Genomic DNA, 14,929 nt, shown 5'->3' on the forward strand with positions numbered 1-14,929 from the left:
TAATTTTCACACAACACTTCTGAAATGAGCTAACTTTCAGTTTCAAGGTAGTGTTGTTGATAGTTTGAATATTATTGTCTGCAAATTTATAATCACATATTTGACTTTGCGATATACTTCTTTTTTGTAGCAGTGTCTTCCTTTTATAATTTGCTTTAACATTAATAATAAAACATAAAAGTGAAATCATATGTTTATTTCACCCACCTGTTTATTTTTCATATATTAACTAATTATTGAGATACAGAAGACTGCAGCTGTCAAGAGTTTAGATTTATTTTACAGGCTACAGAAAGCCAGTAAAAGTTTTGAGCTGGGCTATAGTGATAACATCCAAAGAAAATTAGAATTATTCTCTTGGAAGCTTCTCAAGCAGATTTGTAACAGAAATGTTTCTCTTTGTAGCTGACCTATACATCAGTATATATATATATATATATATATATATATATATATATATATATATATATATTTTATATTACCTCTTAGTAGGGTTCATTATAATTCATAAGTGAATTATAAAAATTGTGATACAGTAGGTCTAATGAATGAAGTGTTCAAGTGGATTCATGGGAAAATGAACACTTTGTCCCGCTAAAACATTTCACCTTTTTTTGGAACACCAGCTTAGGATCATTTTAGAATAGTGAAGAATTATTGTCTTCCATCAGGGCACCAGTGATTCACCAGTGTCTCATGCCTATTGAGGAGACTGAGACCTGAGGATCATGATTGTAAGCAGGAAAATCCTTAAGCTTCATAAGCTGGAAGTGGAGGTGTGGTTCAAATGATAGAGCATTCACCTTGAGCAAAAAAGCTCAGAGATAGTGCCCAGGCCTTGAGTTCAAGCCTAAGGACTGGTATATACAAAACAAAACAAAAAAAAGAATTGGTGGCTTTGGATGTTTCCTGATTTTATTAAGGTTTGCTTCCTTGCTTCTCAGTTATAGTTAAGGAGAGCTATGTTCTAATATGTTTACAGTGCACATATGTGCATATGTGTGTATGCAGTGGGTATATGAAGGGCTGTTTATATATTGAAAGAGAGGTGGTACAGGATTCCATCTGTTGAGGGAACTTGTAATTTATGAAAGGGTGGGACTTTATAGAAGAAAGATTTAGAACTCAGATTGATTCATCACTTGTTAATTAACTGTTGTCTTAAGTATGCCCAGTGATGATATTCCAATTTTGTCTCTTTGGGGTAAGAGCTAGGTATCATTTTCACTTTTAGAAATGAGGAATAGAAAACTCTGAGAGGTTAGTGGCATTCCTCAAGTTTCCGCCCCGCCCTGCTGGTTGTGGAGCTTGAACTCTGGGCTTGGGCGCTGTCCCTATGCTCTTCAGCTCAAGGCAAGCACTCTAATGCTTGAGCCACGATGCCACTTCTAGTTTTCTAGTGGTTTATTGGAGATAAGAGTCTCACGGACTTTCCTGCCCGGGCTGGTTTTCAACGGCGATCCTCAGATCTCAGCCTCTTGAGTAGCTAGGATTACAGGTGTGAGCCACCGGTGCCTGGGTTTCTTCAAGTTTTTATTGCTGATAAGTCGTAGAATCTGGATTCAAAGACAGAATTTTTATTTCTATTGGTTGAGTGATACATTATTTTAGGCTGTCATTTTACTGTATTACACTTTCTTGTGAATAAATGAGTGAAGCAGAGTGACTGTACAGGCAAGCAAATGCTTTGAGTATTTCAATTTTGTATTTACACTTTTATAAATTGTTTTGGCCAATATTCACAATGTGTGTATATTATTCTACAGTAGTATTTAATTTAGCTTTGCACACAACTGTAAGTAAAATCTGCTATTCCTAAGTGGCAGTAATTTCCACAGAAAGCTCATAGGTAGTACCCAGGGACCTTTGCATCCAACTGTTGTCATTCAGTCCCTTCCTACACTGCAACTTCCCTACCCTTTTGTTGTGTGCCCTTGGAGAAAAAGAATAGGGGAGGGCACAAAAGAGATGAATATGTTACTTGTTCTAGGAATTGCAAGTTGTTTTCTAGGTGAGGGCAAGAGATAAGGAGTTGGATAGGAAGACTGTAGAAAGGATAGCAAAATTCAAGCAATTTCTAGATCCTTAAACACCTTTTGGAAAGAAGCTGCATTGAGAGAATGCAGACTTGAGAACTCTATTATAGGTTCGTCGATTGGATTCAAACTGGCTCAGATTTCCCAATATCACTGGTCCTCGGTTTTCTTATTTGTTTATAGAGCCATAAATGATCACAAAAATGTCTCAGCATTTTATCAGTCTTGTCTTTTTTTTAAAAAAGTCAAATTCCAACCAAGAGAGTTTGTAAAGATGGAGCCTTTCCTGTTGCAAGGAACCTACCCATGTTTCTCAAAGACCAAGCTTTCACTTTGATGAACAAAGAATTTATGATGGTAAAAATTAGTTTGCTATTTTCAAGTATGCTTGTATTAATGTATACTCCTTTTTAGTAATTATACATTTCGCAAGTCAATCTGTGATTAATGAATATACAAACATTTCACAAATTATTCGAAAATTAAAAGTGACATAGATTCATCACAGTATCTTAAAATATATTTAATGACTATAATAATGCCATGGTAGATCTACGGTGGATATTTACTACTGTTATGCTTTACTATAAATTGATAATACCTATACATGGAAGAAAGTAAAGAGGACACAGGTTAAAGAGATGAGTGTAGCTAAATTTTAATACTAAGGTTCTTCTTTTTTCTAAAACTTCTGTTTCTTGGCATAAAAGGAGATTTTAATGTGTGCTCTTAGATTATCTCCATTGTCATTCTGATATGTCATTCTGATATAGATGCCTTTTGTCACAACTGCAAAATCATTTGAACACAACTCTTATAAGCGAAGTTGTATGAATATGTTCCTGCAATTAAATATATATAGGTAGACACATGGAATTGTTCTCCCATTGAGTCACATTGAAATTGATTTTTCAACTTGGGATAATAATGGTGGACAAATGTTAAATGAAAATCAATCATGTTGATTTAAATCAGCTAAATACACTACTTTTATTAAGTGGCCTTTTTCCCTTAAGCTAACCAAAGATAAAAAACACTTGTCTAGCCTCTGACCTCTAGCCTCTGAATGCTTTTAACAATCCTAGAAGGATAGTTTGATTCTAGTTTTATTCTTAGATCAGACTCATATGACTTGATAACTGGATATTAAAATACATTTTAGATATTATTTATTGATAGAAAAATCTTGACTTGACATAATTTTAACTACAATTCTTAGGCCCTAAATATTTTTTTAAATTTTGGCTCTAAATATTTTAAACATAGATTATAAATACTTTATTAAGAATAAGAATAGAAATAGCAGGCAATATACTATTAGAGGAATGTATATGGATCTACCAAAACACAGAAACCTTTAGTTTTATTTTTAAAACAGGAAACTTAAATTCAGGAATGACTATGATGTAACGTGTCTTAGGTCATCATACCATTATTAAGGTCTCCCAGACTAGGAAGGCAGAGATCAAAAGTCAAAACATGAGCAAACATTTAACTGACAAGTTGCTTGACAATACAGTTCTAGGGAAATCATCATCTTTTTATCATGATTGAGGATATCATCAATAATGACATGATATGTGCATCACTTGTAACAGAGTAGCTATATGTGCTGTACACTCTTTTAGAGACCTTATACTTGTTACTTGAATTCTTAAAACAACTTGACCCAAAGTATTTTTACCCCCATTTAAAGACAAAGAACCCAAGGCTTGGGACGCTCAGGTTAATTAAAAGATATGCAGAGAGGTAGGCAGTCAGTGGTATTAACCTGTTGGAACTTTTCTTAGGGTATTGTAAAGTGTAGTCAACATTTAAATTCTGTTTTATGTCTCAAAATATACTGATCAATCATACAGAAAATGCACAGCAGTTTAGAATTCAGTAGTTTGGGTTGTAATGTATTGGCACATACATTAAATGAAAAAAATTGAGAATGAAGCAAAATTGAAAAGGCTAACATGTAAATGGAAAATAGTGAAGTGATTCGGGAATCTCATGGCAAATGTGAATCATAAAGAGTATTTTAACGAATGATACTCAGTTCAGAAAAATTATTTATTTTTTGGTATTATTTAGATATTATTCAGGGACAAGGTATAAGAAAGACAACAAGGCTTATGTACTTTCCTTTAAAATAGAAATATAATATAATTAAATGACACAAATAGGTTAACAGGTTGTTCTTTTTCAATTAGTATATTATTCTTATTGTTAAACTATTTAAATAGATTGTTGTTCTTAACCAAACCAAAAGGAAGAGTCTGATCTCATTGCTAAGATTTTTTTTTTCACTTACTCCAATTACATTTTCAACATATCAAATCTCTCAGCTTCACTATAGAAAAGCTATAACTTTTGGTTTGGGATATTATTGACACAGTTGTATAATTTACCGTCTATAATTCCCCCTTCAAAATCTACTTTTGAGAATATTTCACCATCGTGTCAGTTAAATTTATGTTGTTACTGTTTATTTCCCAGATCATTCTCTCTGAGGGTGAGCCCTCATTTTGATCTATGGAGCAACTGATTCTACATGCCAAATTTATCCCCTTGATCTATCTGAAAATAGTGTGCTTAGCACCATTCTACAAAAATACAACCCTGAAATGGATTTTAATGTATCACTTCAGGTGTGTTAATAAAAATTGAGGCAAACAGACTGCCAGTCATTCCTTTTAAGACAAATCCTTAGTTTGTAAGTGGGAACTGAAGGCTAAGCATCTAAGGTTGGCTCTTCTTCAGTCTGGGTGCTATCACCCTATGTCCTGTAGTGTAAAACCTGGCCTTGCATTCCTCACATCACACACAAGAGTCCGGAGTTTCCAAGATTTTTATAGGACCAGTTAGTGAATTAATTAACTAATTAATTAATTTATTGTTGGTCTTTAGTCTTGAACTCTGGGACTGGGCACTGTCCCTGAGCTTTTTTGCTTAAGGCTAGCACTCTTACCACTTGAGCCATAGCTTCCACTTCTGTCTTTTTCTGTGATTTAATTGGAGACAAGAGTCTCATGGACTTTCCTGCCAGGGCTGGTTTTGAACCATGATCTTCAGATCTCAGTCTCCTGAGTATCTAGGATTATACGCATGGGCTACCAGTACCTGGTACTTTCACTTTATTAAAGGAATTGGGCTAGTGTTATTAATAGTAATGATAAAGGCATCTATGTGATTGAAGACATATTAAAAGTATCCATATCAACTATATGAACTTTAAGAAAGCTGAAGTTATATATATTAAACATGTTTTATAATCTCCAACTTTTTCTGTTTATGTGGTACTGAAAAATCAAACTCAATACTTAATGCATGCTAGGCAAGCACTCTACCACTAAGCCACATTCCCAGCCTTCTTATCATTTATAGACATTATCTGTGTGTTTCTGCAATCTTTTTGGATAATGAGCAATAATGATGATGATACATGATATTTTTTAGTTATAAGATTACTGGTGAAATTTTTAAAAATTATGAATGGTACAATTCTTTTTAGCATATTGGAAAATACATGTATTTTGCTCACCTTTTCTAAGTATTTGGTCAAAATTTTCTGTCAGTAAAATTAGAAAAATGAGCAACAAACTATCACTTTACTCCCAACTTACTTCAGAGAAATAGATATATTTTTGAAGTTTAATGGTAACTAAGTAATCCTTACATGCTGTCAATTCATTATAATCTATTGAGTGAAAGATAAAGTCTTAAAAACCATAATCCAAAATACAGTTAAGAAAACTCAAGAAAAAATAAAAAAAAACAGTGAATTCTACAGTTGAGTTCTAATTTCCTTTTTTAAAAGTTAATCACCAAAATACTTTATTATATCTTAAGTGTGGTAAAATAATAATCCATATTCAGAAAATTGGAAGTTATTGTGCTATGTGCAAATCATACACATATGCTTATGTGTTTTAATTAAAAAATGGATTCTTTACAACCACTTTGAAAAGCAGTCTAGAGATAAATATAGACCTCCCCTATGACCCGGCCATACCACTCCTAAACATCTACTCTGAGCAACAGGAACCAGGATACAAGAACACATCCACCTCCAAGTTCATTGCAGCACTGTTCATACTAGCCAAGATAGGGAAATAACTCAGATGCCCCACTACTGATGAGTGGATCCAAAAACTGTGGTACCTGTATACGATGTAATATTATGCAGCCATTAGAAAGGACAAATTAATGGCATTTGCAGGGAAATGGATGGAACTAGAGCAAATCATTTTGAGTGAGCTAAGCCAAGAGCAGAGAGACAAACGGCACTTGGTCTCCCTGATATGTGGATGTTAAATCCAAAATGCTAGGAGATATGACAAAGTAAACAGGACTCGAGAAACAAAGGACCTCCACTCATCTTGTTGAATCATTACTAAATGACCCCATGCTGCTGACAACATATATGGTATATATGTACACATCTGAGGGAAACTAGGAGGAGGACATAGAAACAGAGGGAAACAGGAAAACATACAACAGCAGGACCCATCAGCTGCACTGGACATTGATCAAAACCAACTCAGTTGCAGCGATGGGAGGGAGAGAATGAGAGGGAAAGAGGAAACAGCTGACACTAAGCAAAAGGAAAGACATGTACATATCATCCGATGTGAAAGAAATATCTGTATTGTCAAAGCTCATAGAATTCACAAACTTTATAGACCACGATAAAGACAATTTGCCCCATGAAGGTTAGAATGTGTTTGTGTCTTTAACTAAGTATCACTATCTCACAATACTGTGAAATTTATGTAATCACTTAATCATAATGAAAAATGGATTCTTCACATATATTTAAATCTTACAATCTATAATAGTATTACTAGTATATTTTGAAGAGATCAAATATTTTTGCTTCATGTTAATTCTCAGTATTACATGTATGAATAAGTTGTGATGTAAAGTATTTAAATATATATGTATATATGGATATGTATGTATATCTGGTTGAAAGCTCCATGTGAAAAAATAATAGTAATTTTAAAAAGTATGCTGGAATTAAGAAATGAAAGAGCTAATAATAAAGTTAACTTTATCTTAACTATTACAATTTTCAATCAGTCTGAGGACTTAAAATATTTATCCAATAAATTTATCACCTTTTCAAAGGAACAAAAAGTAAAATAATGAACTGTTTAAATATCAATCCATTTCAAGAAGACATGTCACAAAAGTGTTTCTAGATTGATTTCCAAATGAAGTTGTAGGCATTAGTTGTCATTTGAGTTACAGAAGAAAACATTTCAAATAATGGGTTGAGGTGAGAATTTACAGAGGAAGGAGTCTTGAAGTATTTGTAGAGGTAGAAAAGGTGGAAAAGTATGAATTTGTTCTGGGACTGTGATTCAGTTATTTAGGAACTTATACATGAGGAAATAATAGAGAACAAATCTAGGCAATGTCTGTTTCTGGAGAGTCTACTATATTAGTGTATCTAATTAGCTAAAGAACATCCAAAAAGTATTTATTACATTAGTTTTTCATGCTTAAGTCTAAAGAAAAACAACCTATGTTTCTGTCTTATTAGAAATAAATACTTTATTGATTTTTATTCTAAAATTTATAACAAGTTGTTCTTTTTTCTTTTTTTTTTTGTTGGTTGCGGGGCCTGAACTCTAGGCCTGGGCACTGTTCCTCAGCTCTTCAGCTCAAGGCTAGCCACTTGAGCCATAGCACCACCTCTGGCTTTTTCTGTTTATGTGGTGCTGAGGAATCGAACCTAGGGCTTCATGCATGCAAGGCAGGCACTCTACTACCGAGTCTCTTTCCAAGCCCCTGTTCTTTTTCTTAAAGTTTAGTGACAGGTAGTATACAGTTAGAAAGACACGAGCCAAAGGAAACTGATCCAGGCATGATTTAGAATAAGGAATAAAGTGAAGCCAAAACAACAACAAAAATTCAAAGCAGAACAAGCAAAATTCAGCCGAGGAAGCAATTGAGCTTGGAAGAAAGAGTTGGAAATGCTTAGTAGGGAGTTGGAAATACTGAATTTGGCAGAAAAATCCCTCCTGGATATACAGATGAGATAGGCTACTTAGATCACCAAAAATGTGGAAAGGGCTGAGGACCAGTTCTGCTTTACCTTTAACATCAGGTATTTTTCTCTCTTGGGGGTTAAAAACCAAATTTTTTAACCTCTCAATAGTATCTTCACTCCAATTTAGCAGTATGTTGCCATTTTTGGTTGCATGAAACACACAAACATGTTTTGAATAGTTAACAATGGGAGTAGGAAGAGGGGTGAAGAAAGGGAAAAGAAGAAATGCTATTTGCTGAAGTTGGGAGCCAATAACTTGCTATTGTTATTTACAGAAGCTTGCTGTTTACTTGTTTATTTTTTGCTTGTTTGTTTTTGTGTGCTGGTTCTATGGCTTGAACTCAGATCCTGGGGGTGGGGGTCCCTAAGCTTTTTTGCTCAGGGCTCTATCAATTAAGCCTTAGCTCTACTTCCAGATTTTTCATAGTTAATTGACAATGAGAGTCCTATGGACTTTTCTGCCTCAATGGGTTTTGAATCATTGTCTACAGATCTCAGCCTCCTAAGTAGCTATGATTGCAGGCATGAGCCACCAGTGCCCAGATTCAGTGCCTTCATCCTTTAAAGTGATTAGATGTGTTGGTTGGTACTGGAGATAGGTCTTTTTTTTCCTTCTAAAACATGGAAAAGGCTCATACATGTAATTAAAGAGGATCATAACTGAGAAATGAGGGGCTGCAGGGTTTTATGAGCAATTATATATGAAAAAATGAATGTTAAAGACTATTTTCAGAGGGGTGATACAAATAATATTGTTAAAATAGACTATGAAAGAATGTTAATAAAAATATCATAAAATAATTTTTTACTTTATTTTTATAACTTTCGAGCACTGAAACATCTGAAGATAACCATCTAGTTAAAAAGAATGTAAACTGATAATGCCCCAACTAATGAGCATTGAGATATTTTTAAGAACGGAAGTTGTCTAGTTTCTGTGGACTTTCTTGGACCTTTGAATATTTAGAGAAGACACTTCAATATAATGATTGTTTTATTCCTTCTTAACCATACAAAGTTTGATGTAATCAACCATTGTGCATCTTGTTTTAGAAATAACAGATGATCATTTACAAGTTACAGTATTTGTGAAAGGATGTCTTTTCAGTGAATTTTGGTAGGAATGACACAGGTTTACTAATAGCAAAACAATTTTAGCCTAGATTTGACCTTTTTCAAGAGACAAGTTGTCTTAGGAGAAAACTTAAACTTTATTTCACACCTTTTACAGGCCAGCGGTTGCACGTCTTATTTAGTCCCCATAAGCATGAGGTTCTCCTTTAGGAGAAGTTGAGAAAATATGATCTCATCAAGGCTTTCACTTACATTGGAACTAGAAACTTCTCATCTACCAAGTTCTTGGTGTTTTGAGGACACTTAAGAGTTTGCCTGTGTGTTTCTATGTGGATTGCTTGGTGTTTATACTTATTTTAACCTGTCACAGAAGCCTACACTTCCCCAGAAAGAGCTCCATGAGGACTATTATAGTATGGTTCTCCACCTCCCTTGTGGCAGCTGCTGCTTCAGAATCTAGTTTTGTCATCATTAGTGGCTTGCATTTGACACTTGACCCCAGCCATCCTTATTTTGGTGAACATGTACAGAATTAAAATAATTACTAGCTGTCATCCTCCATTTGACAGCTCTTAGTCACCCAGACATGGAAGCATTATGTGATCATGTACCAAACCCATGTTATGTCCCATGGTCCAATCCAGTGTATGGGTACTTGTGCCTTCTGCTTATCTCTTAGTTAAATATAGTGTTCACATCCATTTTATAGCTAAATTGATTAATTTTCATCTTGTCATGCATACTGAAAGAACTCTTCTCCTTAGTTTTTTAAATATTAGCCAGACATTTTATTAAGGAGAATATTTTTTCTGAATCATAAAGCATGACCCATGGATTTAGAGTCTTTTTTTCTCACACTGAAAAAAAATACTGGAGAGCAAAAGGACAGATCAGAGAAAGTAAGAATTGTGCTGACTCATGAAAGTAGTAAAATTCAAAGGTTATAAATCATCTGCACAATTTTATAAAGCCCATATTAAAAACTATTGCTTTAATTCAAAGATTTGGGTTATTGTTAGAGGTCTTTTCCCTCTCTGCTTTCTTCTTTTTCTCCTTCTCTTTCTCCATCCTTTCCTTTCCTTTTTCTCCTCCTTCTCCTCCCTACCTCCCGTTCTCATTTTGTCTGTAAAGGAGATTCACCAAATTACTGAAAAGAAAATGGAGGAAAGATTTTAATCAGAAATTAAAGTCATTATAATCCTGAATATCATTCAATTACTTTAGAAATTCCTTTGTCTGTAGAGATTGAAAATGAAAATGTTTTCAGACAAGTGTAGTCTTTATTTTGCTTAAGACTCCTATTCCTAAGCATCTGTTTTGGTTTATTTTCTTCAGGAGAGTTCATCTAAAATGTGCTTCTGAATTTCTGTGTATCTTAATTTAAGACTTTAAGAAAACAAAAATAAATTGTGCTTGAAGTTTAGAATAATACATGCTTTGCATGCACTATGTGATTTTTCCCAGCTTTATTGTCAAAAATTCAGATTTGACTATCACATCAGCTTTTTAATTTACTAGCTGATTGGTTTTTGTGCAAGATTATAACTCCTCTGAGCTTATCCACTTTCTTTTAGAATTTTTATTTATTTATTTTTTTAAGCTGATGCCTCTTATCTGAATGAGGGAACAGAGAAAATAATTTGAGGCACTGTTTCCCAAGGATAAAACAAAACTAGGGCAAGGCTTGACTGAGATGTTTTATCACATAGACCTCTGAGTATTAAGTCAGTGCACTCATGGATTCTCTTTAAAAAAGGTTAGCAAGGAAACAAATTTTCACGCTTTTCTTATCAACTGAGGGGAAAAAAACCACTTTGATTTAGCAAGTTAAATATGAGCACTATGATTTTCATTCTTAACCTGCAGTTATTTTCTCTGAAGTTAAAATTAATTTATCAAATACTGTATAATGTATATGTAATATTAGCAAATAAGAGAGACATCTTTTATAAGTCTATGTTTATAAAATTAAAGGTGTGTACACATTATGTGGGGGAAGAAATCTTAATCTTTAGCATTTTATAACATTTGCTGTCAAAGTACTTCCAAGTACATGCTAATTATTGTGAACGCTGGTTAATTTTTTTTTCAACAAATGGTATTATCACTCAGAAATGACCTTGTAAGGTGAGGGAGGTGGCCAGAGAGCCATATAGTGCCTCTTGAGAGCAAGTGGAGTGATGCGTATCATGAGAAGACACTAAAGATTTATTGTCTGTGGCAAAGGAAACACAGATCTCTCTGCTCGTGCAGTAAGTGTTTTTGACACCACCCACAGTAAAGGGTAACTGCAAGCTCTTAGTTAAAATGTGTTATGCTGGTGCCAAATAATAAACATTCTTCCTCCCTCTCCCTCCCCTCTCTCTCTGCTGGCTCTGAGGCTTGAACTCTGAGCCTGGGCCCTGACCCTGAGCTCCTTTTGCTCAAGGCTAGCACTCTATCACTTGAGCAACAGCACCACTGCAGGCCTTTTCCATGATTTACTTGGAGATGAGTCTCATGGACTTTCCTGCTTGGGCTGGCTTTGAACCACAATCCTCAGATCTCAGCCTCCTGAGTAGCTAGGATTACAGGTGTGAGCTACCACCTCCCAGCTTAACATTCCCATTTTGAGTGTACTAAGTATGTCTTGCTTTTTGCTTTTTATAGTTTTCACAATATGAATGATGGTCATGCTAAACCAATTCTGATTGTAACAAGGACCTTGCTACTCAAGTAATCAAATGAGTCTGTTCCTATCAGAGGTGGGATGGCTAAGTGTTCTGGAGGAAGATGAGAAATGAAAAGTACAAAAAATAAAAGAGTCTGAATGGCCTTGATACTAAGATATCTAACAAAACCCTAGTGTGTTAGTTCCAGTTTATATTGTGGATCTCAAATCGTTATGTAGGTTTATGAAGAAAGAAAACATTTCTTTCCCAACTTTATCTTAATGTCATATAAGCACTGTTTGTTTTTTAGTGAGGATTATATGAGTTAATACATGGGAAACATGAAAACAGTGAGTAGCCTGGAATAAATGATCAGCATATGCTAAAAACTGTTTTAGCATTTGATAACAAGACATTGGCAATCAGTGCACTTTTTCCAACAAAGTGCTGTAAAATAGATGAAACAAATTATTGGAATTTGGAGGCTTAAAATTATTCTGTTGATAGGTTAAATTATACAATAAAACAAACTTCAGAGCATATCATTAAAACTGAGACTTTCATAGTTAACTTTTTTTACATATCCATTAGCCTACTGAGTGATTTTCGAGTCACCAAGAAATCAATACATTGAAGATCAGGGCATGGTGGTATCTCTGGGCAGTTACAAATTTTGTAATTTTACTTAAATTTTTCTTCCTTGTGGGAAGGAGTCATCTTTGCTGAAACCTCAAAACATTGGGGAGAAAAATATTGGGCTAGAAATAAGAATGGAAAGGGTAGAAGAGCTTGCCAGCAGTGATGGACATGCTTAATGTATTTAAGAGATTAACGAACTATTGATATTAAAATGGCCAACACAAAGCATGTGATACGAAATTCACAATTATGTATATGAACCATATGGGCTACAGCTTGACTTTTATATTGTGAGAATCATAGGCTAGCCCTTTTTTTCTTTATTTTGAAGGGTGGGAAAAAAAACCTCTTATTTGTCACACAGAATACAAATGTACACTTAATTCCAATAACTCGTGTCCACATTTTTTCCCTCAAGCAGTGCAGCACATCATTTATTTGGTATAGTGCCAGAATATGATACTGTAAAAATCTGAACATTTTTCTCCTACTACAGCAGTTTAAAATGGTTTTATGATTTAATGGTTTTTAATGAGTAGAGCAGTAGCAATTATTCCTATATATAATGCGATATATTACCCACTGTGGATAACAAAGTAGTAATACTTAAGGTGATGTGCTACTGTTTCAGCATTATTTAATTTTAACTGTAGGGACTGAATTTGGATACATTTAATAGGCTTTGAGGTCTAGAGTTCTCTTCTCTTCCTGCTATTCTATCACCATTCTTTGGGTCACAAAAATGTCCTCTAGGGGTTAGTAGTTTATCATTTGGATGAAGAAGGAGTTCTACAAGTGGTGTTAGGCTTTGCAAAGCCTCTGGCAGGTCCTGCTTAGCTTGATTCAAACAAGGAATGAATGACACCTTGCCTTCAGAGATAGAAAGACCTATTTGCTATTTCACTCCTAGTCTTTCCCATTGATCACCTTGGTCTAATCACTAATACTGTTCATAATCACCCTCATGATAACCTTTGCAAAGAGGTGGAATATCAAATTTCTAAAAGTGAAAAATGGGAGCTAGTCACTTTTGATTGAGAAGTAGATAAATAGTAAAGAAAGTTTAAAGAGTGAAACGAATCTGTTGTTTGAGAATGGCACAAGCAAGGTAGCATGTCTATCAGAATAGATACAAATTACAAATTAGAGTTGGAAAAAGTGGCCCAAGTTACTGGCAGAATCATTCCAAATAGATAGTTCTATGGTTGTATCATAATCTTTCAATGAAGACGTTCAAATGCTTTTAAATAGAAACCACTAGCATTTATGAATATTGTAAACAATTTTCCAAGGAATTTCTCTTTCTTGACTTTTTGCCATTTTAGATGATTATATGGGATTTGTTCTCAAGGAACTTACTTGAGCCAAATGTGAATCTTTTGAGATTTTCTGATTAGTAGTAATTGCCTCATTACAAATGCAAATGGACACTTTGTTTTCCTCGTACTTCTGTTGAGACTATCTAGACTGGTCTTTTTTTTTTTTTTTTAAATAACTGAGTTAAAAGCTTAATTACATTTCTAAGTGTTTATAAAACTTTAAAAGCTAGGGCTAATTCTTCAATTAATTTTCTTAAGAATGTATAGCAAGGAAAGTAAAGTATTTTCCTTCTTTATAACCAAGATTATAATGAGAACTGTCTTCAAATGATTGAATGGATTGATATTCATGTTATTCACTGTCTGACGATTTTATGTATGGCACTGTGCAAGAAACAGAAAGAAAAGCATAAACATAAAAATATAATGATAGTTCTTACCCAGGTAAGTTAGATAGGAATGATTATCAGGACAAGAGATCATTATAATTAAAAGCTTAGTAAATAACTTGAGCTTAATGTGAATTAGTTCAACACTAGGCAATGATTTTAAATCAATAGCTTTCTGATTATTTTATCTGTGTTTTTCTGTTTTATTTATTAGGTTTAATTTCACTTAACTAGTTCTTGATTTTACCTATTTCCTCCACTAACAGTAATATTTCCTCATAATACTTAGGAGGAAATAAGTTGTCTTCAAAGTTCAAGGAACTTTTAAAGAATTAGACAAATAGGAGAATATTTTCATTGTTCATTTAAGAAGTGAGATTGGGGGTAAAATGTGTGTGAAAAGCATCTAAATTCCTGCAACTAGTCTTCGTGCTGAGTGATGAAGGAGAATGATAATAGTTTTGCAAGATAGTTAACTAAGACCTGAGGATAGAAGGTTTGAAAAAAAGATAGCAAATTCATTGTGTCATAAAAAAATGTATCTAAATACAAATGGGTTAAAAATCCAGTGAAAAAAATGTCCCTGTGCCTTAGTAATTATTTTACTTTGGGTACTTAACAATGATGACTGAAGCATCTTATTCCTTTTCAAAGGCTCTTTGTGATGAGACTAAGAATTATGTACATTTTATCCTTGTGTGTAGAACTGTGAATAATATCTCAAAATCAGAATATATAACTTGTAATCAGGCTATATACATGTCATATTCTAATT

General features: G+C 33.9%; 1 protein-coding gene across 2 annotated transcripts in view; it reads left to right on the forward strand.

Moving 5' to 3' along the window:
• Positions 1–14,929, forward strand: part of Antxr2 (ANTXR cell adhesion molecule 2) — a 131,753-nt gene that overhangs the window by 88,565 nt on the left and 28,259 nt on the right. The window lies entirely within an intron of this gene.

The sequence above is a fragment of the Dipodomys merriami genome, unplaced genomic scaffold, assembly GCF_024711535.1.
Source record: "Dipodomys merriami isolate MVZ:Mamm:240054 unplaced genomic scaffold, mDipMer1.0.p SCAF_9, whole genome shotgun sequence".
NCBI classification, from domain to species: Eukaryota; Metazoa; Chordata; class Mammalia; order Rodentia; family Heteromyidae; genus Dipodomys; species Dipodomys merriami.